Source organism: Mustelus asterias, chromosome 15, assembly GCF_964213995.1.
Source record: "Mustelus asterias chromosome 15, sMusAst1.hap1.1, whole genome shotgun sequence".
NCBI classification, from domain to species: Eukaryota; Metazoa; Chordata; class Chondrichthyes; order Carcharhiniformes; family Triakidae; genus Mustelus; species Mustelus asterias.
In genome coordinates, this window is record NC_135815.1 from 1917041 (window position 1) to 1941826 (window position 24786).

The following is a 24786-nucleotide window of genomic DNA, read 5'->3' on the forward strand; positions in this document are numbered from 1 at the left end:
GTGCGGAACTTGGCTATCAGTTTCTGCTCAGCGACTCTGCGCCGTCGTGTGTCGCAAAGGCCGCCTTGGAGAACGCTTACCTGAATATCAGAGGCCGAATGCCTGTGACCGCTGAAGTGCTCCCCCACAGGAAGAGAACAGTCTTGCCTGGTGATTGTCGAGCGGTGTTCATTCATCCGTTGTCGCAGCGTCTGCATAGTTTCCCCAATGTACCATGCCTCGGGACATCCTTTCCTGCAGCGTTTCCACTCACGTTGTGTTGTTTCTTAAAGACTTGATTAGCTGTAAGTAGTCGCATTCCAACCATTATTCATGTAAATTGAGTTTGTGTCTTTATATGCCCTGTTTGTGAACAGAATTCGCACTCACCTGAAGAAGGGGCTTGGAGCTCCGAAAGCTTGTGTGGCTTTTGCTACCAAATAAACCTGTTGGACTTTAACCTGGTGCTGTTAAACTTCTTACTGTGTTGTCTCAGAGGAACAGAAGGAGGCCATTCAGCCCCTCCAACCTGTTCAACAATTCAGTTCATGGCTCATCTGTACCTCAATTCCATTTACCCAACTCTCCTGAATGTTCTCGATAACTCACACAACAAAAATCTATTGATCTCAGCCTTGACAATCCTTCCAATCTGAACAGCCTCATAGAATCATAGCCTTAGAGTCATAGAGGTTTACAGCAAGGAAACAAGCCCTTCAGCCCAACTTGTCCATGCCGCCGATTTTTTTAAACCCCTCAGCTAGTCCCAATTGCCCGCATTTGGCCCATATCCCTCTATACCCATCGTACCCATGTAACTATCTAAATGCTTTTTAAAAGACAAAATTGTACCCGCCTCTACTACTACCTCTGGCAGCTTGTTCCAGACCCTCACCACCATCTGTGTGAAAAAATTGCCCCTCTGGACACTTTTGTATCTCTCCCCTCTCACCTTAAATCTATGCCCACTAGTTTTAGACTCCCCTACCTTTGGGAAAAGATATTGACTATCTACTTTATCTCTGCCCTTCATTATTTTATAACCCTCTATAAGGTCACCCCTCAGCCTCCTACGCTACAGAGAAAAAAGTCCCAGTCTATCCAGCCTCTCCTTATAACTCAATCCATCAAGTCCCGGTAGCATCCTAGTAAATCTTTTCTGCGCCCTTTCTAGTTTAATAATATCCTTTCTATAATAGGGTGACCAGAATTGCACACAGTATTCCACGTGTGGCCTTACCAATGTCTTGTACAACTTCAACAAGAAGTATTCAACTCCTGTATTCAATGTTCTGACTGATGAAACCAAGCATGCCGAATGCCTTCTTCACCATCCTTGACCCCTCAGGCTACCTGTCGGTAGCCTCCTACACTGTTTTGTTGTCAGTTCTTCCCCCAAGGTTTCCTGCCCCCTCTCCTGAGGTGATGGTTCATCTTTAAACAGAGACTCCAATTCTCCTTCATTTATCTTGCTGTGGGTCTCGATGGAGAATCATTGTCAGACTGTACGACCGTGTTGGAGTCACCAAAGCCAGGCCCATGTTTGTGATTATTTATATGTCTGGGAGTCCTGCCTGATCTTGCACAGAGAATTAAATATTTGAAACATTGCAGTGTTGAGGAGGGTGATTCTCTTGGAGACCCCTTCCCCTTCTCCTCCCCACCTATGATAAACCTGAAGTGACAATGGCTCCTGTCTGTCCATTCTAGTAAGCCCCCTCCCCTCTCCCCGCAACGTTATCCCCTCCAGGGGAAAGAATCACAATACCACATCAGCCATTGACACTACCCGAGGAATGTGCCAGTCTGTTTGGAACCTGAGTTGAAGTGGATGGAAATGAGGGATAAAAACAAATTACTGCGGATGCTGGAATCTGAAACCAAAAGAGAAAATGCTGGAAAATCATGGCAGGTCTGGCAGCATCTGTAAGGAGAGAAAAGAGCTGACGTTTCAAGTCCAGATGACCCTTTGACAAAGCTCAAACAAGTTTATGAAACAGCATTGACAAAGGATCATCTAGACTCGAAACATCAGCTCTTTTCTCTCCTCACAGATGCTGCCAGACCTGCTGAGATTTTCCAGCATTTTCTATCGAGATGGAAATGAGGCAGTGTCTCCAGAGACAGAGAGGGAGCGACTCTGTAATACATTGCAGCCCGCACACTCAAAATCAAATGTCACACTCACAGAGATCTCTGCAAAACCAATCGAGTATTATTGACTTTGAGAATAATTTATACAGCTCTGTATGATTTTAATTTGGAGCTATGTGACTGAGTGAACTGACAATTCATTTAGTGGTAATACGAGAGAAAGCCATTTCTGCTGAAACCTACTTTATGGCTGTGAAAATGTCAGTCCTGGTTAATCAAATGCTGATAACTGTCAGTTTGATGAAATAAGAAAAGGAACAAATGAAATGACGATGGATTCTGGCTTCACTTTGAAAAGGCTCCGGTTTCAAAATTGATTCAAAGTGTCCGGAAAACGTTCCAGATTAACAGCAACACCAAATCCTCTCGACCACCTTTCATTTAGGAAATATCTCAAGGAGCTTCACAGAGACAAGGAGGTCAAAAAACAAGGAATTTCATATTCACTCCTGGGATGTGGGTGTCACTGGCTATGTCAGCATTTATTGCTCACCCCAATTGTCCTTGAGAAGGTGGTGGTGAGCTGCTTTCCTGAACTGCCTGAGTCCCTGTGGTGCAGGTACACCCACAGTGCTGTTAGAGAGGGCATTTCAGGACTTTGACCCAACGACAGTGAAGGGACTGCGATATATTTCCAAGTCAGGATAGTGAGTGAGCTGCTTCCCCCCAAGTCACTCACTATCCTGACTTGGAGGGAAACACAGTAAGAAGTCTCACAACACCAGGTTAAAGTCCAACAGGTTTATTTGGTAGCAAATACCATAAGCTTTCGGAGCACAGCTCCTTCGTCAGATGGGGTGGAAATGTGCTCTCAAACAGTGCAAACAGACACAGAAATCAAGTTACAGAATACTGATTAGAATGCAAATCTCTACAGCCAGCCAGGTCTTAAATGTACAGACAATGTGGGTGGAGGGAGCATTCAACACAGGTTAAAGAGATGTGTATTGTCTCCAGACAATACAGTTGGTCGGTACGTAACCTGGTGTTGTGAGACTTCTTACTGTGCTTACCCCAGTCCAACGCCGGCATCTCCACATCTTGGAGGGAAACTTCCAGGTGTTGGCATTCCCAGGTGTTTGCTGTCCTTGTTCTTCTAGATGGTGGTCATGAGTTTGGAAGGTGCTGCCTAAGGAGTCTCCGAGTTCCTGCAGTGTGACTTGGAGATGGGACACACTGTGCTACTGTGTGTTGGTGGTGGAGGGAGTGAATGTTGAAGATGGTGGGCTGCTTTGTCCTGGATGGTGTCAAGCTTCTTGAGTGTTATTGGAGCTGCACCCATCCAGGCAAGTGGAGAGTTTTCCATCATACTCCTGACCTGATGGTGGACAGGCTTTGTGGAGTTAGCAAGTGATCAGTAGACATGGAAATGGAGAATGTGTCAGAAAGGCAGGGATTCTGTGGCTGAGGGAATTCCAGAAGCAGAATTGAGGTGAAGCGGTTTTGAGAGCTCATCCCAGACACCCGGATGTTGGATGACTGTTTCCAATATTGGGCAATAGGAGGGAAACATCCAATGGTTAGAATCAGAAAGCAGGAAAGGGGAGGAGAGGTTTGAATTCCGGATGAGTACCGAGAGGGCAGATGGCTGACACCATGGCAGGCTTTAATCTGAGGACAAGGTTATTAAATGGAATTTAATTAATTTAATCCAAAATATTAATTTGCAGTGGTTTCCATGCTGCAGTCTCCCAGTTTGTGTGGATTTATAAACCAAGTATGGAATGCAATGGATTCACTGCCTTTCCTGCTGTGTGCCACGCTAATGGAGTTAATTCCTTCCTATTCATTCCTATTGGATGGAATTCCACCGATCACATCCCTCCATCCAATATCCTGAGGACTGACAAAGTGATATTCCTGTGGATATTCCAGCCACAATCTCTAATAGCCATTCCAGTCTTCTCTCAATGATACCTGGAATTAGAGCTACTCTGAAGGAATCGTTAAATCTAATGTTACGTTAACAGAAGGAGGCCATTCAGCCCATCGAGTCTGCTCTGCCATTCAATATGAAAATGACTGACCATTAGAAAGGAATAAACTCATTAACGATAGTCAGCAGGTTTTGTGAGAGGGAGGTCATGCCTCACTAACCTGGTGGAGTTTTTTGAAGAAGTGACTAGAATGGTTGACGAGGGAAGGGCCGTGGATATCGTCTATATGGACTTTAGTAAAGCGTTTGACAAAGTCCCTCATGGTAGGCTGGTGCAAAAGGTTGGATCTCATGGGATAAAGGGGGAGGTGGCTAGATGGGTGGAGAACTGGCTTGGTCACAGAAGACAGAGGGTGGTAGTGGAAGGGTCTTTTTCCGGCTGGAGGCCTGTGACTAGTGGTGTTCCGCAGGGCTCTGTATTGGGACCTCTGCTGTTTGTGATTTATATAAACGATCTGGGAGAAGGAGTAACTGGGGTGATCAGTAAGTTTGTGGACGACACAAAATTGGCAGGACTTGCAGATAGTGAGGAGCATTGTCAGAGGCTACAGAAGGATATAGATAGGCTGGAAATTTGGGCAAAGAAATGGCAGATGGAGTTCAATCCTGATAAATGCGAAGTGATGCATTTTGGTAGAAATAATGTTGGGGGGAGCTATACAATAAATGGCAGAACCATAAAGGGTGTAGATACGCAGAGGGACCTGGGTGTGCAAGTCCACAGATCCTTGAAGGTGACGTCACAGGTGGAGAAGGTGGTGAAGAAGGCATATGGCATGCTTGCCTTTATAGGACGGGGCATAGAGTATAAAAGTTGGGGTCTGATGTTGCAGATGTATAGAACGTTGGTTCGGCCGCATTTGGAATACTGCGTCCAGTTCTGGTCGCCACACTACCAGAAGGACGTGGAGGCTTGGAGAGAGTACAGAGGAGGTTTACCAGGATGTTGCCTGATATGGAGGGGCTTAGTTATGAGGAGAGATTGGGTAAACTGGGGTTGTTCTCCCTGGAAAGACGGAGGATGAGGGGAGACTTAACAGAGGTGTATAAAATTATGAAAGGCATAGATAGGGTGAATGGTGGGAAGCTTTTCCCCAGGTCGGTGGTGACGTTCACGAGGGGTCATAGGTTCAAGGTGAAGGGGGGGAGGTTTAACACAGATATCAGAAGGACGTATTTTACACAGAGGGTGGTGGGGGCCTGGAATGCGCTGCCAGGCTAGGTGGTGGAGGCGGACACACTGGGAATGTTTAAGACTTATCTAGATAGCCACATGAACGGAGTGGGAATGGAGGGATACAAAAGAATGGTCTGGTTTGGACCAGGGAGCGGCACGGGCTTGGAGGGCCGAAGGGCCTGTTCCTGTGCTGTATCGTTCTTTGTTCTTTTATTCACTTTCATGCTATTTCCCCCCACACTATCTCTATTTCCCTTCATGTCATTGCTATTTAGAAAACTCTCAATCTCTGCTTTAAACATACTCAACGACCGAGTTTAGTTTTAGTTTATTTATTAGTGTCACAAGTAGGCTTACATTAACACTGCAATGAAGTTACTGTGAAAATCCCCAAGTCGCCACACTCCAGCGCCTATTCGGGTACACTGAGGGAGAATTTCCACAGCCCTCTGGGTTAGAGAATTCCAAAGATTCACAACCCTCTGAGTAAAACAATTCTCCTCAAAATAAAAGCAAAATACTGCGGATGCTGGAAATCTGAAATAAAAACAGAAAATGCTGGAAAAACTCAGCAGGTCTGGCAGCATCTGTGGAGAGAGAAACAGAGTTAATGTTTCGGGTCTGTGTGATTTCTTCACTACTAAAGAGGGGCGTCTTGACAAATACATGAATAGGATGGGAATAGAGGGATATGGTCCCTGGAAGGGTCAGGGGTTTTAGTTCAGTCGGGCAGCATGGTCGGTGCAGACTTGGAGGGCCGAAGGGCCTGTTCCTGTGCTGTAATTTTCTTTGTTCTTTCCTTTTTTCTTTGTGATGAATTATACAGTTGGAGAGGGGGGTGGAGGAGGTGGGGAGGGATAGAAGGTGAGGGATAGGTCAGAGCTAAGGAGAGATTGACAAAGATATCATGGACACAAGACAAAGTGAGTGTTAATGGTAGCAGTAAAGACTGAAGATGGTGCTAACAGTGGCATAAAAGTCAGATTTCAGAATGTGTTAATAGCAGATAAGGGTCAGCACGCTGTGAAAGTTAATGAGTTCCAGATGATCCTATGGGGAGAGAGCTGGTTAAAGCGATAAACAAAATAAAAATGGAGGCGAGAGTTCAACAACATCGACCCTGAACTCTCTTTTCCATTCTGAATTTTTGTAATTCTGTTTTCCCCAACTCCCTCTCCCACAGGACAACCTGGAACTCGGTTTCAGATCTCAAACTGGGGAAATGTACCTCTATCTATCGCTGTCTATCGCTTTAAGTTTATTACAGGTTTCACTGAGATCACCTCTCAGGATGTTCTTTGTGTTTCTGTCTTTCTTTTGTTCCTCTGGCACAGAAAGCTCTTCTTTTCACAGGAATGGTTTTGGTTTGGATTGAGGGTTCCAGAGTAACTCAGCGAGTAGCTCTCCTGTCTCTGAGACATAAGTGTCTGGGTTCTCCACAGAAGGAAACTGTGGCATGTTTCAGTGTCAGTCCCTGGCCGGGGTAACTGTGGAAATGTGGAAATGGTTATGGCGGCAGAAAGGGCATCTGACAGTAAAACCGAGCCACAACAGATGATGATGATATGTCGAGAGATCAACTGTGGCTCCTGTCGTAACATGGGCAAAGTGGGAAAAGGAAGCAGAGTCTAATTGTGCGATAGTATCCATTATGTTATAACACTGAAGGAGCAGTGCTGCCTCCTTCTTTAACTCTGACTGGGTATAGAAGGCCCACAGAAGATCGGGTGGGATGTATGGGATGTAACAGAGTGTGCGATGGACAAGGTATGCTGTGGATCACTGGAAGATGTGCAGAATGCCCACGTGAAGACATTTCCTTGCGTCACATTGCACAGTGAGGTGTTCAATATTTACTGTTCTCTGTTAAAGTCTGAAGCATGTCTTAGAACATGTCTATGGTTCTGTTAGAAATATTAACCAAAACCAGAAAAAATCTCAGGATCCTGTGTGCAATGTTCTGTTCTGCAAGGTGGGTACCGTGGACACTGAGTACAACACGTGAGAAATTTACAATTCCCACAACTTGTGTCACATCTTCATTGTAACAAAAGCACCAAATTGTATAAAGTTCGCTAATAATGGTCCTTTAAATAAAGGTAGATTTTATTTCGATTCTACATGAGTGGCAACAGAATCATTTGTCTGTGACTGGCCTATTCCTCACTCTGTATACACACTCACACAGACACACACACTCACACACACACAGTCACACATACACACTCACACACACAAGCACACACTCACACACACCCTCACACACACACACCCCCTGGTGAGTTCCTGCAGTGCATCTTGTAGATAGTACACACGGCTGCCACTGAGTGTTGGTGGTGGAGGGAGTGAATGTTTGTGGATGGGGTGCCAATCAAGCGGGGCTGCTTTGTCCTGGATGGTGTTGAGCTTCTTGAGTGTTGTTGGAGCTGCACCCATCCAGGCAAGTGGGGAGTATTCCATCACACTCCTGACTTGTGCTTTGGGGAGTCAGGAGGTGAATTATTCTATACAGTATTCCGAGCCTCTGACCTGCTCTTGTAGCCATTGTGTTTATATGGTGAGTCCAGTCGAGTTTCTGGTCAATGGTAACCCCATGGTGTTGATAGTGGAGGATTCAGTGATGGTAATTCGATTGAATGTCAGGTAGCAATAGTTAGATTACCTCCGTTTGGAGATGGTCATTGCCTGGCACTTGGGAGGCTTGAATGTTACTTGCCATTTGTCAGCCCAAACATGGATATTGTCCAGATCTTGCTGCATTTGAACATGGACTGCTTCAGTATCTGAGGAGTTGTGAATGGTGCTGAACTTAGTGCAATCATCGGCGAACATCCCCACTTCTGACTTTATGATGGAGGGAAGGTCATTGATGAAGCAGCTGAAGATTGTTGGGCCTAGGACACTAACCCTGAGGGACTCCTGCAGAGATGTCCTGGAGCTGAGATAATTGATTTCCAACCACCACAGCTATCTTTCTTTGTGCTAAATATAACTCCAACCAGCGGAGAGTTTGCCCCCGATACCCATTGATTCCAGTTTTGCGAGGGTTCTTGATGCCACATCTCGGTCGAATGTGACCTTGATGTCAAGGGCTGTCACTCTCACCTCACCCCTGGAATTCAGCTCTTTTATCCATGTTTAGACCAAGGTTGAAACGAGGTCAGGAGGGGAGGTGATGGCAAAGTGGTATTGTCATTGGAGTCGTAATTCAGTGACCCAGGGTAATGTTCTGGGGAAAGTGGGTTCAAACCCCACCACGGCAGGTGATGGAATTTGAGTTTAGCAAAAGCTGGAATCAGAAGTCTAATAATGCTCATAAAACCATTGTCAATTGACATAAAAACCCATCTGGTTCCCTTTAGGGAAGGAAATCTGCCGTCCTTACCCGGTCTGGCCGACATGTGACTCCAGACCCACAACAATGTGATTGAATTTTAAATGCCCCGTGAAATGGCTGAGCGAGACATTCGGCTCAGGGGCAATTAGGGATGGGTAATAAATGCTGGCCCAGCCAGTGACACCCACAGCCTGTGAACGCATGTTGTGAAACGTAGTTGAGCGGCCCTGACAGAATCGCGGCCAGAGTGTCAGTGAGCAGGTCCTGGTTGAGAATGTGCCTCCTGGCAGCACTGTCAATGGTATTTTCCTTCACATGCTGGTGATTCAGGGTAGACTAATGGGGCATTAATCGGCCGAGTTTGATGTTTCTGCTTCTTGTGGAATGCAGACATACAAACAAACAAACAAACTGGGAGCAGGAGGAGGCCACTCAGCCCCTCAAGCCCGCTCCACCATTCAATAAGATCATAGCCCACATTTCTGTCTATCCCCGGTAACTTTTCACTCCCTTATTAACAAAGAACAATACAGCACAGGAACAGGCCCTTCGGCCCTCCAAGCCCGCGCCGCTCATGTGCCCAACTAGACCATTCGTTTGTAACCCTCTATTCCCAGTCTGTTCATGTGGCTATCTAGATAAGTCTTAAACGATCCCAGCGTGTCCGCCTCAATCACCTTGCTTGGCAGCGCATTCCAGGCCCCCACTACCCTCTGTGTAAAATACGTCCCCCTGACATCTGTGTTGAACCTTGCCCCCCTCACCTTGAACCTGTGACCCCTTGTGTTCGTCACCTCCGACCTGGGAAAAAGCTTCCCACTGTTCACCCTATCTATGCCCTTCATAATTTTATACACCTCTATTAGGTCGCCCCTCATCCTCCGTCTTTCCTGTGAGAACAACCCCAGTTTACCCAATCTCTCCTCATAGCTAAGACCCTCCATACCAGGCAACATCCTGGTAAACCTTTTCTGTACTCTCTCCAAAGCCTCCACGTCCTTCTGGTAATGTGGCGACCAGAACTGGACGCAGTATTCCAAATGTGGCCTAACCAACGTTCTATACAGCCGCAACATCATATGCCAACTTTTATATTCTATGCCCCGTCCAATAAAGGCAAGCATGCCATATGCCTTCTTGACCACCCTCTCCACCTGTGCTGCCACCTTTAAGGATCTGTGGACTTTTACACCCAGGTCCCTCTGTGTGTCTATACTCCTGATGGTCCTGCCATTTATTGTATAGCTCCCCCTTACATTAGATCTACCGAAATGCATCACTTCGCATTTATCTGGATTAAATTCCATCTGCCATTTCTCCGCCCAATGTTCCAGCCTATCTATATCCTGCTGTATTCTCTGACAATGTTCATCACTATCCGCAACTCCAGCAATCTTTGTGTCGTCCGCAAACTTACTGATCACACCAGCTACATCTTCCTCCAAATCATTTATATATATCACAAACAGCAGAGGTCCCAGTACAGAGCCCTGCGGAACACCACTAGTCATGTTGTGGAGATGCCGGCGTTGGACTGGGGTAAGCACAGTAAGGAGTCTCACAACACCAGGTTAAAGTCCAACAGGTTTATTTGGTAGCAAACGCCACTAACTTTCGGAGCGTTGCTCCTTCGTCAGGAGCTCCCACTCACCTGATGAAGGAGCAGCGCTCCAAAAGCTAGTGGCGTTTGCTACCAAATAAACCTGTTGAACTTTAACCTGGTGTTGTTAGATTCCTTACTGTGAACACCACTAGTCACAGACTTCCAACCGGAAAAAGACCCCTCCACTGTTACCCTCTGTCTTCTATGGCTAAGCCAGTTCTCCACCCATCTAGCTAGCTCACCTTTTATCCCGTGAGATTTAACCTTTTGCACCAGCCTGCCATGAGGGACCTTGTCAAACGCTTTACTAAAATCCATACAGACGACATCCACGGCCCTTCCCTTATTAATCACAAATCTATCAAATTCTGTCTTAAACATATTCACAGACTCCACTTTCTAGCCAGTGACATCCACAACCCACATAGTGAATTAAAACAACACAAGGAAACATCTGAAGCAGCTTCACAGAAACATTATAACCCAATTATGAGACCAAGACACATTCGGAGATATCTCCTAATGGGCAGCACGGTGATTAGCACTGCTGCCCCACAGAGCCAGGGACCCCGGTTCAGTTCCCAGCTTGGGTCACTGCCTGTGTGGAGTCTGCACGTTCTCCCTGTGTCTGCGTGGGTTTCCTCCGGGTGCTCCGGTCTCCTCCCACAGTCCAAAGATGTGCCGGTTAGGTGGATTGAGGCCATGATAAATTGCCACTTAGTGTCAGGGGGACCAGTAGGGTAAATACATGGTGCTATGGGGATAGGGTCTGGGTGGGATGTGGTCAGTGCGGACTCAATGGGCTGAATGGCCTGTTACTATATTGTAGGGATTCTATGATTCTAGAAGACTGAGAGTTTAGCCAAAGAGATCAATTTGAAGGAAAGGTGGAAACTGATTGTAAAGAGGCAGAGAGGTTTAACGAGGGGATCCCAGAGCTTGGGGCTCAGGCAGCTGAAGGCACTGCCACTGATGGTGGAGTGATTATAACCAGGGGTCAGATTTGGGGGAACGCAGAGATCTCGGAGGGTTGTGGAGGTGGAGGAGGTGACAGAGAAAGGGAAGCGTGAAGCTATGGAGCGGTTTTAAAACAAGGGTGATAATTTTATAATTGAATGTTAGAACATAGAACATAGAACATTACAGCGCAGTACAGGCCCTTCGGCCCTCGATGTTGCGCCGACCAGTGGAACCAATCTAAAGCCCCTCTAATCTACACGATTCCAATATCATCCATATGTTTATCCAATAACCATTTGAATGCTCTTCATGTTGACGAGTCCACTACTGCTGCAGGCAGGGCATTCCACGCCCTTACTACTCTCTGAGTAAAGAACCTACCTCTAACATCTGTCCTATATCTCTCACCCCTCAATTTAAAGCTATGCCCCCTCGTGCTAACCATCACCGTCCGAGGAAAAAGGCTCTCACTATCCACCCTGTCTAATCCTCTGATCATCTTGTATGCCTCTCTTAAGTCACCTCTTAACCTTCTTCTCTCTAACGAAAACAACCTCAAGCCCCTCAGCCTTTCCTCATACGATTTTCCCACCATACCAGGCAACATCCTGTTGTCAGACTGGAAATCAGAGCAATTCAGCAAGTTCAGAAAGGATAGGGGAAGAGCAGTTAATCTGAGTAAGAGCATGCGGAGATCTCAATGGAGATTAGAATGTGGGAGACTCTCCAGGAGTAAACTGGAATAATCTGATTACTGAGTTATCACCCTCACCTATAATTCCCTGAAACAGTGACCTCACTACTTCAATGATAGATTTCCTGAAACACTGAAACCAAGATTAATCCACAGAAACCAATGAAAATCTCTGTTTACTGCTGAATATACAGGCAGAGACACTTTGTGTATGGATGATGTTAAAGAGAATGGGAATAGCATGGAAACAAATGCTGTCAGCTCACAGCAACCCACTTCGGAATTAGACAAGAACTGATTGGAGAATCTGGCATTCTTCAACAGGGAAAGCAAAGGGGAGATCCAATTGAGGTGCTCAGAATGCTGGGAGCTCTGATAGAGCAAAGGTTTGTGGCAGAGACTGGGCACCAGGGACAGTGACTGGGCCCCCGGGGCAGAGAATGGGCCCCAGGGGTAGAGAGTGACCCCCAGGGGCAGAGAGTGACCCCCAGGGGCAGAGACTGAGCCCTGAGGGGCCGAGGCTAAGCCACACGGGCAGAGTCTGACCCCCTAGGGGCAGAGAGTGACCCCCTGGGGGAGAGACTGAACCCAAGGGGCAGAGACTGACCCCCCAGGGGCAGAAACTGAGCCCCAGTGCCACTGACTGAGCCCAAGGGCAGTGATTGACCCTGGCCAGGGGCAGTGACCCCAGAAGCTGTGATGGAGCAAGCGGGGCATTGACTCTCCCTCTGGGTTCCTGCCCTGATCTTTATGATGCTGATACTCCTGCGAATATAATCCTAACCGACTCAATCTCTCCTTGTACATCAATCCTGCCATCCCAGGAATCGGTCTGGTAAACCTTCCCTGTATTCCCTCTTTAGTAAAAACATCCTTAAGGAGACCAAAACTGCACACCATACTCTAGGTGTGGCCTCACCAAGGTCCTGTATAATTACATCAACACATCCCTGCTCCTGTACTCGAAACCTGTCGCAATGAAGGCCAACATCTGGAGAGATGCAATAATAGCAGAGTTGTTGAGATGGGAGACTTTAATTTCCCAAACATAGATTGGAATATCCCTAGGGTAAGGGGATTGGATGGGGAAGAGTTTGTTAGGTGTGTTCAGGAGGGTTTCCTGACACAGCATGTGGACAAGCCTACAAGAGGAGAGGCTGTACTTGATCTGATACTGACCAATGAACCTGGACAGGTGTCAGATCTCTCAGTGGGAGAGCATCTTGGGGATAGCGATCATAACTCTATCTCCTTTAGGCTTGCATTGGAAAAAGAGAGGATCAGGCAAGCTAGGAAAGTGTTTATATGGAGTAAGGGGAAATATGAAGACATTAGACAGCAAATTAGAGGAGTAAATTGGAAGGAGGTATTCTCGGGGAAATGTACTGAAGAGAGGTGGCAGTTTTTCAAGGAATGTCTGTCTAGAGTTCTACAGGACAACGTTCCGAGCAGACAGGGAGGTGTTGGTCGGTTAAAGGAACCGTGGTGCACGAAAGCTGTGCGGGACCTAGTCGAGAAGAAAAGGAAAGCGTACAAAAGGCTCAGAGAGCTTGGCGAAGATAGGGATTTAGAAGTGTATACGGCTTGTAGGAAGGGACTAAAGAAGGAAATTAGGAGAGCCAGAAGGGGTCACGAGAAGGCCCTGGCAGGTAGGATTCTTTCGTCCCTTCCTACAAGCCGTATACACTTCTAAATCCCTATCTTCGCCAAGCTCTCTGAGCCTTTTGTACGCTTTCCTTTTCTTCTCGACTCGGTCCCGCATAGCTTTCGTGCACCACGGTTCCTTTAACTGACCAACACCTCCCTGTCTGCTTGGCGTTCTATAAATATGTGAAGAGTAAAAGGATGAGACGTGACGGAATAGGGCCTATAAAAGGTGAAGGCGGGAAAGTCTGTACGGAACCAGTAGAAATGGCAGAGGTGCTCAATGAGTATTTTGCCTCGGTTTTCACAGAGGAGAAGGACCTGGGTGGATGTACTGCGGGCGTGCGGTGGACTGAAAGGATTGAGAATGTGGACTTGAACAAAGAGGTTGTGCTGGAATCTTTGAATGGCATCAAGATAGATAAGTCGCCGGGTCCAGATGGGATGTACCCCGTATTACTGTGGGTGGCGAGGGAAGAGGTTGCAGAGCCTCTGGTGATGATCTTTGCGTTGTCAATGGAGACGGGAGAGGTGCCGGAAGATTGGAGGATTGCGGGTGTGGTTCCTATTTTCAAGAAGGGGAATAGGGATAGCCCAGGTTATTACCGACCGGTGAGTCTAACCTCAGTGGTTGGTAAACTGATGGAGAAGATCCTGAGGGACAGGATATATGAGCATTTAGAGAGGTTTAGTATGCTCAGGATTACTCAGCATGGCTTTGTCAAGGGCAGATCGTGCCTTACGAGCCTGGTGGAGTTCTTCGAAAATGTGACTAAACACATTGACGAAGGAAAGGCGGTAGTTGTGGTTTATATGGATTTTAGCAAGGCGTTCGATAAGGTCCCCCATGCAAGGCTTCTAGAAAAAGTGAGAGGGCATGGGGTCCAAGGGGCTGCTGCCCGGTGGATCCAGAACTGGCTTGCCCAAAGGAGGCAGAGAGTAGGTATAGATGGGTCTTTTTCTAAATGGAGGTCGGTCACCAGTGGTGTGCCCCAGGGATCTGTTCTGGGACCCTTGCTGTTTGTCATTTTCATAAATGACCTGGATGAGGAAGTGGAGGGATGGGTTGGTAAGTTTGCCGACGACACGAAGGTTGGTGGGGTTGTGGATAGTCTGGAGGGATGTCAGAAGTTACAGAGGGACATAGATAGGATGCAAGACTGGGCGGAGAAGTGGCAGTTGGACTTCAACCCAGATAAATGCGTAGTGGTCCAAATGAGATGAAGGAGTACAATATAAAGGGAAAGACTCTTAGTACTGTAGAGGATCAGAAGGACCTTGGGGTCCGGGTCCATAGGACTCTAAAATCGGCCCCGCAGGTGGAGGAGGTGGTTCAGAAGGCGTATGGTGTGCTGGCCTTTATCAATTGAGGGATTGAGTTTAGGAGTCCGGGGTTAATGACGCAGCTATATAAGACCCTCGTCAGACCCCACTTGGAGTACTGTGCTCAGTTCTGTCGCCTCATTACAGGAAGGATGTGGAAAAGATTGAAAGGGTGCAGAGGAGATTTACAAGGATGTTGCCTGGATTGAGTGGCATGCCTTATGAGGATAGGCTGAGGGAGCTCGGTCTTTTCTCCTTGGAGAGACGAAGGATGAGAGGAGACCTAATAGAGGTGTATAAGATGTTGAGAGGCATAGATCGGGTGGACTCTCAGAGGCTTTTTCCCAGGGTGGAAATGTCTGCTACGAGAGGACACAGGTTTAGGGTGCTGGGGGGTAGGTGCAGGGGAAATGTTAGGGGTAAGTTTTTCACACAGAGGGTGGTGGGCGAGTGGAATCGGCTGCCGTCAGTGGTGGTGGAGGCGAACTCAATAGGGTCTTTTAAGAGACTCCTGGATGAGTACATGGAGCGTAATAGGATGGAGTGTTATAGGTAGGTCTAGAAGGTAGGGATGTGTTCGGCACAACTTGTGGGGCCGAAGGGCCTGTTTGTGCTGTAGTTTTTCTATGTTTCTATGTTTCTATACCATTTGCCTTCTTTACCGCCTGCTGCACCTGCATGCTTACTTTCAGCGACTGGTGCACAAGGACACCCAGGTCTCGTTGCACACTCCCCTCTCCTAATTTATAGCCTTCAGATAATAATCTCCCTACCAGGTTTTGCTACCAAAGAGAATAACCTCACATTTATCCACATTATGCTGCATCTGCCATGCATTTGCCCACTCACTCAGCCTGTCCAAATCAGGCTGAATAAATTTAAATTCCACCATTACCTTGGTGGGATTTGAACACATGTCCCTGAAGGATCTCTGGACTGCCAGTCCAGCAATATTACCACGTCACCATCACTTCCACAGTCAATGCGATCTTCCCACAATCTCTCCCATTATCCATTCAGCACCCAAACATCAAAAAAGGAGTGTGGTGAGGGATCCTTTGGAGGCTGATATTTTTCTGAGGCGGTGGTTCTGACATTAAGGGCGGGATTCTACGGCCTCGCTCGTCCCGAAACCGCAAAATCCCACCCGAGGTCAACTGTCCTTTCCATGGTCCGGCCCTCGCCCGCTCCGATTCCCGTAGCAGGCGGGACGGTAGAATTTGGGCCTGGGAGTCGGGAGTCTTAACTGGGTCACCTCGAGCCCTCGCTCATACACACCATCCAGAATCACTTCTCAATGTGGGACTGATTAAGAAAGCTCCTCTGGATTTCCGGGGGTCAACCCTGGGTCTCGGGCGGGGCGGGGGGGCGGTGTTAAACGCCAAGACACAGTCTTCAATCCAGCGGCCAATCAGTGTTCAGCCTGGTTGTGGTCCAATCAGATTGTGGCGATGTGATGTAATGGAGGAGGCTGGCTTTTAGCAGCTGATTTGGACAGGACAGACTCTCCCTCTTCTCCTTCACAAACTGAGGGCTGTGGTAAGTACAGACAGGACAAAAGGCAGCAGATTATTGGCAGCATTTGGCAATTCTGCCGTCAAATGTGGACAGCTTCTGTCATTACAGTAATTGCAGTATTGCCTGAAATCTGGATATATCGTCACATTTAGCAATAACCGCATTATTCTGCCTTATTTTAAATAAATCTAATGTGGATTTTCTGGCTGTGCTTTGATGCAGATTGATCTTACATTGTCGAGTATTTAAGGGTGAGGTGCATTTTTCAGTGCGGTGGGAGGATGCATTGAGCTAGGAAAATGGTTGGAATGATAGTCTGGGAGTCAATGCATGAATAAACCTGACAATCCACTGAGATTTTGTATGAAATATAACGGATTGGATTGAATTTGGTGAGGGTTAATTATGTGTTAGGAGCTGGGTTGCTCAGACAGTCAGACTGGAGCAGGTTTTAATTATTATTGCCTGCTTGTGGAGGCAGAAATTTCCAACACAATGTTTTGAATAAAGATGGACGTTTAATTTAATCTCTGAAAAAGACTGTCTCAGTGGGATTGGAAACAAATAAGACCGGTTGGAGAACAGGTCCCAGTGTCTGTGTGTGTGTCTGTCCATGTCTGGCTATCTACGTCTCTGCCAGTGGAGTGTGTGTGTCTGTCTGGGGAGGTTCTGTGTCCGATGTATTCTTGAGACAATTTTTAAAATGTAATTTTTGTCCATTCCTGCCTTGTGTTCATCCCCGTGCCCCCGAACCTCGGATTGAATTGTGGAGCCCAGCCTCAGTCCTGAGACAGCACAGCTCTATAAATCTCTGTTTTAGCACCGAGACTGTACAATGCCGTGTTCAGCTCGCTCTGCTGAATCATCAGCACGGGGAAACTGGTCTGCTCTGGTTTGTTGATGCCTGAACAGCAAGGATGGGCTCCCATATCAAACTCCCTCGATTCATTTTGATCTAAACTCACAGACCTGTTGGTGAATATGCAGACGGTGTGACATCACAGAGAGGGTGTTATTGTCTGCGGGAAGCTACCAGAAACAAGCTTCTTCTCAGCTCTCGAATGTGAACCCAGCCAATTATCAATTTTCATTCCTCTAAACCAGTAATAATCCTCTCACCGTCCATTTACAGCACGGGGTGAGATACAGAGTAAAGCTCCCTCTACACTGTCCCCATCAAACACTCCCAGGACAGGTACAGCACGGGGTTAGATACAGAGTAAAGCTCCCTCTACACTGTCCCCATCAAATACTCCCAGGACAGGTACAGCACGGGGTTAGATACAGAGTAAAGCTCCCTCTACACTGTCCCCCATCAAACACTCCCAAGACAGGTACAGCACGGGGTTAGATACAAAGTAAAGCTCCCTCGACACTGTCCCCCATCAAACACTCCCAGGACAGGTACAGCACGGGGTTAGATACAGAGTAAAGCTCCCTCGACACTGTCCCCCATCAAACACTCCCAGGACAGGTACAGCACGGGGTTAGATACAGAGTAAAGCTCCCTCTACACTGTCCCCATCAAACACTCCCAGGACAGGTACAGCACGGGGTTAGATACAGAGTAAAGCTCCCTCGACACTGTCCCCCATCAAACACTCCCAGGACAGGTACAGCACGGGGTTAGATACAGAGTAAAGCTCCCTCGACACTGTCCCCCATCAAACACTCCCAGGACAGGTACGGCATGGGGTTAGATACAGAGTAAAGCGCCCTCTACACTGTCTCCCATTTGGTATTACAAAATCCATTAGATTAAATACACAACTCACTGATCTACATTAAATCTGAATTCCAATACGATACCACTTGCTTTTCAATTATTTAACCCTCTGTGAAACCTGACACAGGATTGGTGGATTTATTTCCCTGATCCATTGGCAAATGTGTTAGTTTATTTCTGGGGCTGGGCTGAGACTGAGGTGTGTATCCTTCAGTTGTCCATTGTGGAGACGGGGATTGTTGCCTCAGAATTCTTGCCTGGAGGAAGCGACTGAAATGCTGACTGACTGCCCCACCCAATCCATTGATTCCACTGTTTTCTTTCATGGCAAGACCAGCATTTGTTGCCCATCCCCAATTGCCCTTGAACTGAGTGGCCAGGCCGGGTAAAGACAGCAGATTTCCTTCCCTAAAGGGACATCAGTGAACCAGATGGGTTTTCATTGAGTTCTCCATTACTGGGACTAGTTTTCAATTGGAGATTTGACGAGTTGATTTTAAAGGCCGTGGTTGGATTACTAAGTCTCTGCAGCATTACCCTGGGTCACTAGCCCAGTGACATAGAAACATAGAAGATAGGAGCAGAAGGAGGCCATTTGGCCCTTCGAGCCTGTTCTGCCATTCATCACGATCATGGCTGATCGTCCAACTCAATAGCCTAATCCTGCTTTCTCCCCATAACCTTTGATCCCATTCGCCCCAAGTGCTATATCCAACCGCCTCTTGAATACATTCAATGTTTTGGCATCAACTACTTCCTGTGGTAATGAATTCCACAGGCTCACCACTCTTTGGGTGAAGAAATGTCTCCTCACCTCCGTCCTAAATGGTCTACCCCGAGTCCTCAGACTGTGACCCCTGTTTCTGGCCACCCCCACCATCGGGAACATCCTCCCTGCATCTACCCTGTCTAGTCCTGTTAGATTTTTATAAGTCTCTATGTGGCAATACCGCTACGCCGCAATCTCCCCGTCTCCGCTTGAGTTGTGTCTCCGGTACGCTGTGATGAATGGGATGATCATCAGAAAATAGAGTCAGCTATGCTGAGATCTTGTTCAGTCTGAATAGATTTGGGAAGTTGCTGAGCATTTTTCTTCATGAGTTTTATTCTCTCGAGATGGGGAATGGAGATTGCTGTTCACCCTGTCAGCTTCCCACAGTATTCACGCTTCCCACAGTATTCACGCTTCCAAAGGCTTTCCTTGTGGAACTTTCCTTTCTGACCCCCCAGCTTTTTCAATGTTCCTGAGCTAATATTGTGCTGAGGGATTTTATTCCAAAGGGAATGCAGACGAAATTCACCAGGATGCTGCCTGGGATGGAATTCCATAGAAACCCTACAGTGCAGAAAGAGGCCATTCGGCCCATCGGCCGAAGTTATGCAGAAAGGTTGGATAGGCTTGGGTTGTTTTCTCTGCAGCAGAGAAGACTGAGGGGCGACCTGATCGAGGTGTTCAAGATTGTGAGGGGCATGGACAGGGTGGATAGGGAGCAGCTGTTCCCCTTAGTTGAAGGGTCAGTCAGGAGGGGACATAGGTTCAAGGTGAGGGGCAGGAGGTTTAGGGGGGATGTGAGGGAAATTCTTTTTACCCAAAGGGTGGTGATGGTCTGGAGTGCACTGTCTGGGAGGGTGGTAGAGGCAGGTTGTCTCACATCCTTTAAAAAGTATCTGGATGAGCACTTGGCACATCATAACATTCAGGGCTATGGGTCAAGTGCTGGCAGATGGGATTAGGTGGGAGTTCAGGTGTTTCTAATGTGTCGGTGTTGTCTCGATGGGCTGAAGGGTCTCTTCTGCACTGGATGAATCTGTGATTCATGAGTTTCTCTCTATTCGTGCCCTGGGGGAATACTGCAGAGAGGACACAGTGCAGTCAGATTAAAAAGCTGCACAGATGAAGGGAAGGAACAATCCATTGATTAGCCACAGCCTGTGCAGTAGAGGAGAATTCTCTTTTCTTCCAGTCACAGAATGTGAGCTTCTCTGTCTGGGTCAGAGTTTATTGCCCCTCCCTCATTGCCCTTACCAAGGTGCTGGTGAGCAGGTGAAGCTCTGCCATGTGTTGGGGCAATTTGATTGAGGGGGTTTTTAGTCGGGTGCTGAATAGAGAGTTTTAGACGAGGAGGAAGGCGAGGATTCTGCTCAGGGGATTGTTGGAATAGTTCAGTCCAGAGGTCGCAGAGGAACGGATGAGGCGGTGACCAGTCGCTGCACTGGGGCACCAGCAGTCAGCCAATGTCAGAGAGGTGGACATTTCCATTTCCAAAAATCTACTTTCTTGTAAAGGTACATTAGGTAAGAAATTAACTCCAGCTTCTTTCAGTACAGTAAGCAATACTCTGAGGACCTGTCCACAGGTACTGCTACAGGCTTCCTTTATTATCATCACTGCATGTCAAACATACAACTCAAGGAGTTTTCAGGCCCTCGCTGTGTAGTGAGAGGCCTTATTCGCAGGAGCACAGAATACTACAGTGCACAAGAGGCCCTTCAGCCCATCGAGTTCGCACCGGGGCATGAAAGGCCCTGACCTGCCCCATTTTGAATCACCTGATCTTATTCTTAGTGATGAAGCAGAGACATGGTCAAAACTCACCTTTTGGTGAAATGTGACTATTAACCTGATTAATCTCTCTGCATCCCCTCACTCCGACTCACCCCCACTGCCCCCACACACACCTGGCTCCGAGGTTAATATAACCCCACCAAGCTGTGGTGCCCAGAGTTGAACGCTGCATTCTAGTTGAGGTGGAGTCAGTGCTTTATGTCACCATAGCATAACGTCCTGTGGCTTCAAATATTTACCATCAATGTTAACTATTTGGCTGAAGGGATTGAGTGTATTGTGGTCAAATTTACTGATGATACAAAGACAAGTAAGAAAGCAAGTTGTGAGGAGGATACAAAGCATTTGCAAAGGGATATGGATAGGTTGTGTGAATGGGGGAAAAGTTGGCAGATGGAGTATAATGTGGGAAGATGTGAGGTTGTCCACTTTGTCAGGAAGAACAGAAAGGTGGATATTATTTACATGGAGAAACTGCAGAATGTTGCAGTGCAGAGGGACCTGGGTGGCCTTGTACATGAACCACTGAATGTTAGCATGCAGGTACAGCAGGAAATTAGGAAGGCAAATAGAATATTGACCTTCATTGCAAGAGGGAATAGGATATAACAGTAGGGAAGTCTTCTTACAACTGAGATTGGAGTGCTGTGCACAGTCTTAGTTTCCTTATTTAAGGAGGAATCTACTTGCATTGGAGAGTGTTCCGAGAAGGTTCATTAGGCTGATTCCTGGGATGAAGGGATCGTTGTATGAGCAATGGTTGGGTCTATTCTTGCTGGAATCTAAAAGAATGAGAGGTGATCTTATTAAAATATCTAAGATTCTGGAAGGGGTTTGACGGGCTGGATGCTGAGAGGATGTTCCCCCCCCCTCCTGAGGGAACTGGGGGGAGGGGGTGTGGAGCAGGTTTTAAAATAAGGGCTCTGCCATTGGAGACTGAGATGAGGATGAATGTTTTCTCTGAGAGGGATGTTGATATTTGGAATTCTCTTCTTGGGTGAGCAGTGGGTGCTGGGTCATTGAATATGCTCAGGGCTGAGTTAGACAGAGCTTTGATCGATTTGGAAGTCGAGGTTTATGGGGGACATGCAGGAAAATGGAGTTCAGGCCAGAGTTAGCTCAGCCATGACCTCATTGAATGATGGAGCAGGCTCAATGGGCCGAATGGACTGCTCCTATTTCTTATGATCTTGTTTGCCTATTTTGTATTCCAGTCTGCTTAAGATTAAGAAAAAGATTCCATCGTGTTTGAATTTAAAAAAAATGTCTATTAGATTTTAATGATTCCTGTACCCGGAACGCTGACTGTTGATGTTCCCAGTTCCTCTGGAAGCCGGAAGAGGGTGCTGAGATAGTCGGTGCATTGCTCTTAATTTTCCGAAATTCACTCGATTGTGGAAAGGTTCCAAATGATTGGAAAAGAGTGAAAGTAATTCTTCTGTTAAAGAAAGGAGGGAGGCAGAGAGCAGGAAGTTACAGGACAATTAGTTTCACATCTCTCATGGGGCGATCGCTGGAATTTGTTATTTAGACAGTTATACCAGAGCACTTAGAAAATCTCAATGCGGCGTCAATGTGATTTTGTGAAAGGAAAATCATGTTTGGCTAATTTATTCGAGTTTTTTGAGGGAGTAACAAGCAAGATGGATAAAGGGGAAGCTGTGGATGCGGTGTATTTGGATTTCAATTTCCAAAGGGCATTCGATAAGGTGCTACATCAAAGTTACTACGGAAGATAACAGCACATGGTGTAGGGGGTAACATATTAGCACAGACAAAGGATTGGTTAGTTAGCAGGGAGCAGAGAGTAGGGACAAATGGGTCTTTATCGGGTTGGCAAGCTGTAACTAGTGGTGTGCCAGAGGGATCAGCGCTGGGACTACAACTATTTACAATATATATCAATGACTTGGATGAAGGGATTGAATTATGGTTGCTCGATGTGCTGACAACACTAAGGTCGGTAGGACAGTAAATTGTGAAGTGGACATAAGGAGGTTGCAAAGGGACACAGGTTCAGTGAGGGAGCTAAAGATTTAGGAGATGGTGCTAAAGTGTGGGAAACTGTGAGGTTGTGTCCACTTTGGCAGGAAGAACAGAAAAACAGTTTGCTATTTAAATAGATTACAGAAGTCAGGTGCAGAGGGAACCGGGTGTACTGACACATGGATCATAAGAAGTTAACATGCAGGAACAGCACATAATTAGGAAGGTATATGAACATGCATTGACACAAACATATGAATTAGGAGCAGGAGGAGGCCACTCGGCCCCTCGAACCTGCTCCACCATTCAGTAAGATCAGGGCTGATATGATTGTAACCTCAACCCCACATTCCTGCCTCCCCTGATAACCTTTCACCCCCGATAACCTTTCACCCCCTCATTAATCTAGAATCTATCTTGCTGCACCTTTACAAGATTCAGATTCTGTTTCCACTACTGATGGAGGAAGAGAGTTTCAGAGACTCATGGTCCTCAGTGAAAACAATTCTCCTCATCTCCGTTTTAAATAAATGATCCCTTATTTTTAACAAGTGATTCCTAGTTCTAGATTCACTGACAAAATGAAACCTTCTCTTCAGAAATGAAATGTTGTTGTTTATTGCGAGGGGAATGGATAGAAAAGATGGGAGGTTATGCTTCAGTTGTAGAGAATATTGGTCAGACCATATCTGAAGTATTGTGTACAGTATTGGTCTCTTTATCTAAGGAAAGATGTAAATGTGTTCGAAGCAATTCAGAGAAGGTTCACCAGGCTGATACTTAGGATGGGATTTATCTTATGAGGCAAGGTTGGAGAGGTTGGACCTGTATGAATGGAGTTTAGAATACAGAGAGGTGACCCCGAGAGCCCCCCCTCCACCCCCAAACACCCATGTCCCGCACTGCCCTCTCAAACATCCAGAGTATCCAATGCTCCAAGTGTGCGCTGTATTATATTCATCTACAATGGAAAATTCTACCCAGGAATGGGCCAGCATGTTTCCACCTTGTCCCACAATAGGGCAAGGGCCCATGTGCCCTACACCCCATTTTTGTACCCCGCCCGGGGCAAATATTGTACAACAAATAAAACATTCAGCCTCACAGTCAGTCCTTCCTGTGAGATAAATATGGCCACACTGTGGCAGCAGAGAGCCGGAGAACACAGGGCAAGCCTGAATCTGATCCCACACGGATCAAGACAAATCCCAACACCGATCCGACAAGGATCCAGAATAACCGCAATGCGGATCCCACACAGATCGAGAACAATCCCAACACTAATCCCACACAGATTCAGAACAATCCCAACACAGATCCCACACAGATCTAGAACAATCCCAACACTGATTCCACACAGATCAAGAACAATCCCAACAATGATCCCACACAGATCCAGAACAATCCCAACACTGATCCCACACAGATCCAGAACAATCCCAACACTGATCCCACAAGGATCCAGAACAATCCCAACACTGATCCCACACAGATCCAGAACAATCCCAACACTAATCCCACACAGATCCAGAACAATCCCAACACAGATCCCACATAGATCGAGAACAATCCCAACACTGATCCCACGCCGATCCAGAACAATCCCAACACTGATACCACATAGATCCAGAACAATCACAACACTGATCCCACACAGATCCAGAACAATCCCAACACTGATCCCACATAGATCGAGAACAATCCCAACACTGATTCCACACAGATCCAGAACAATCCCAACGCTGATTCCATTTGGATCGGGAACAATCCCAACTCTGATCCCACACAGAGGCTAATATCCATGGTTCCAAATATTGACTGCAGTACGGGAGTGGGAGTGGGGCTCCTCTATATATGAGCTTTCGCTCTCTGGACAGTCCATGTGCCAGTGTGATGGGACAGCTCCAATTCTGCATTAGGTTCCCAGGATTTCCCCAATATATTCTTCGGATATCCCACATTTATTCCGATGTGTTCTCTGGTGTAATGTTGTGCTTTGTGGCTCTCCTACTGGTTCATTATCTTAATGTTCATTTTCTCTTTTGTCTCCAGGTGTTGATTGTGAGCTGTTGAGCTCTGTGACTGTCGCTGATTCTGCCAGTTACCATGTCGCTGTCCGGTATGTATCACCCCGATCCACCACTGCCACTGCGCCAGTATTTAAACCAAACCCTTCAGATTAT

The 24786-nt window shown here is 46.9% G+C and overlaps 1 protein-coding gene across 1 annotated transcript in view; it reads right to left on the bottom strand.

Moving 5' to 3' along the window:
• Nucleotides 1-24786, bottom strand: part of LOC144504254 (uncharacterized) — a 450031-nt gene that overhangs the window by 419333 nt on the left and 5912 nt on the right. The window lies entirely within an intron of this gene.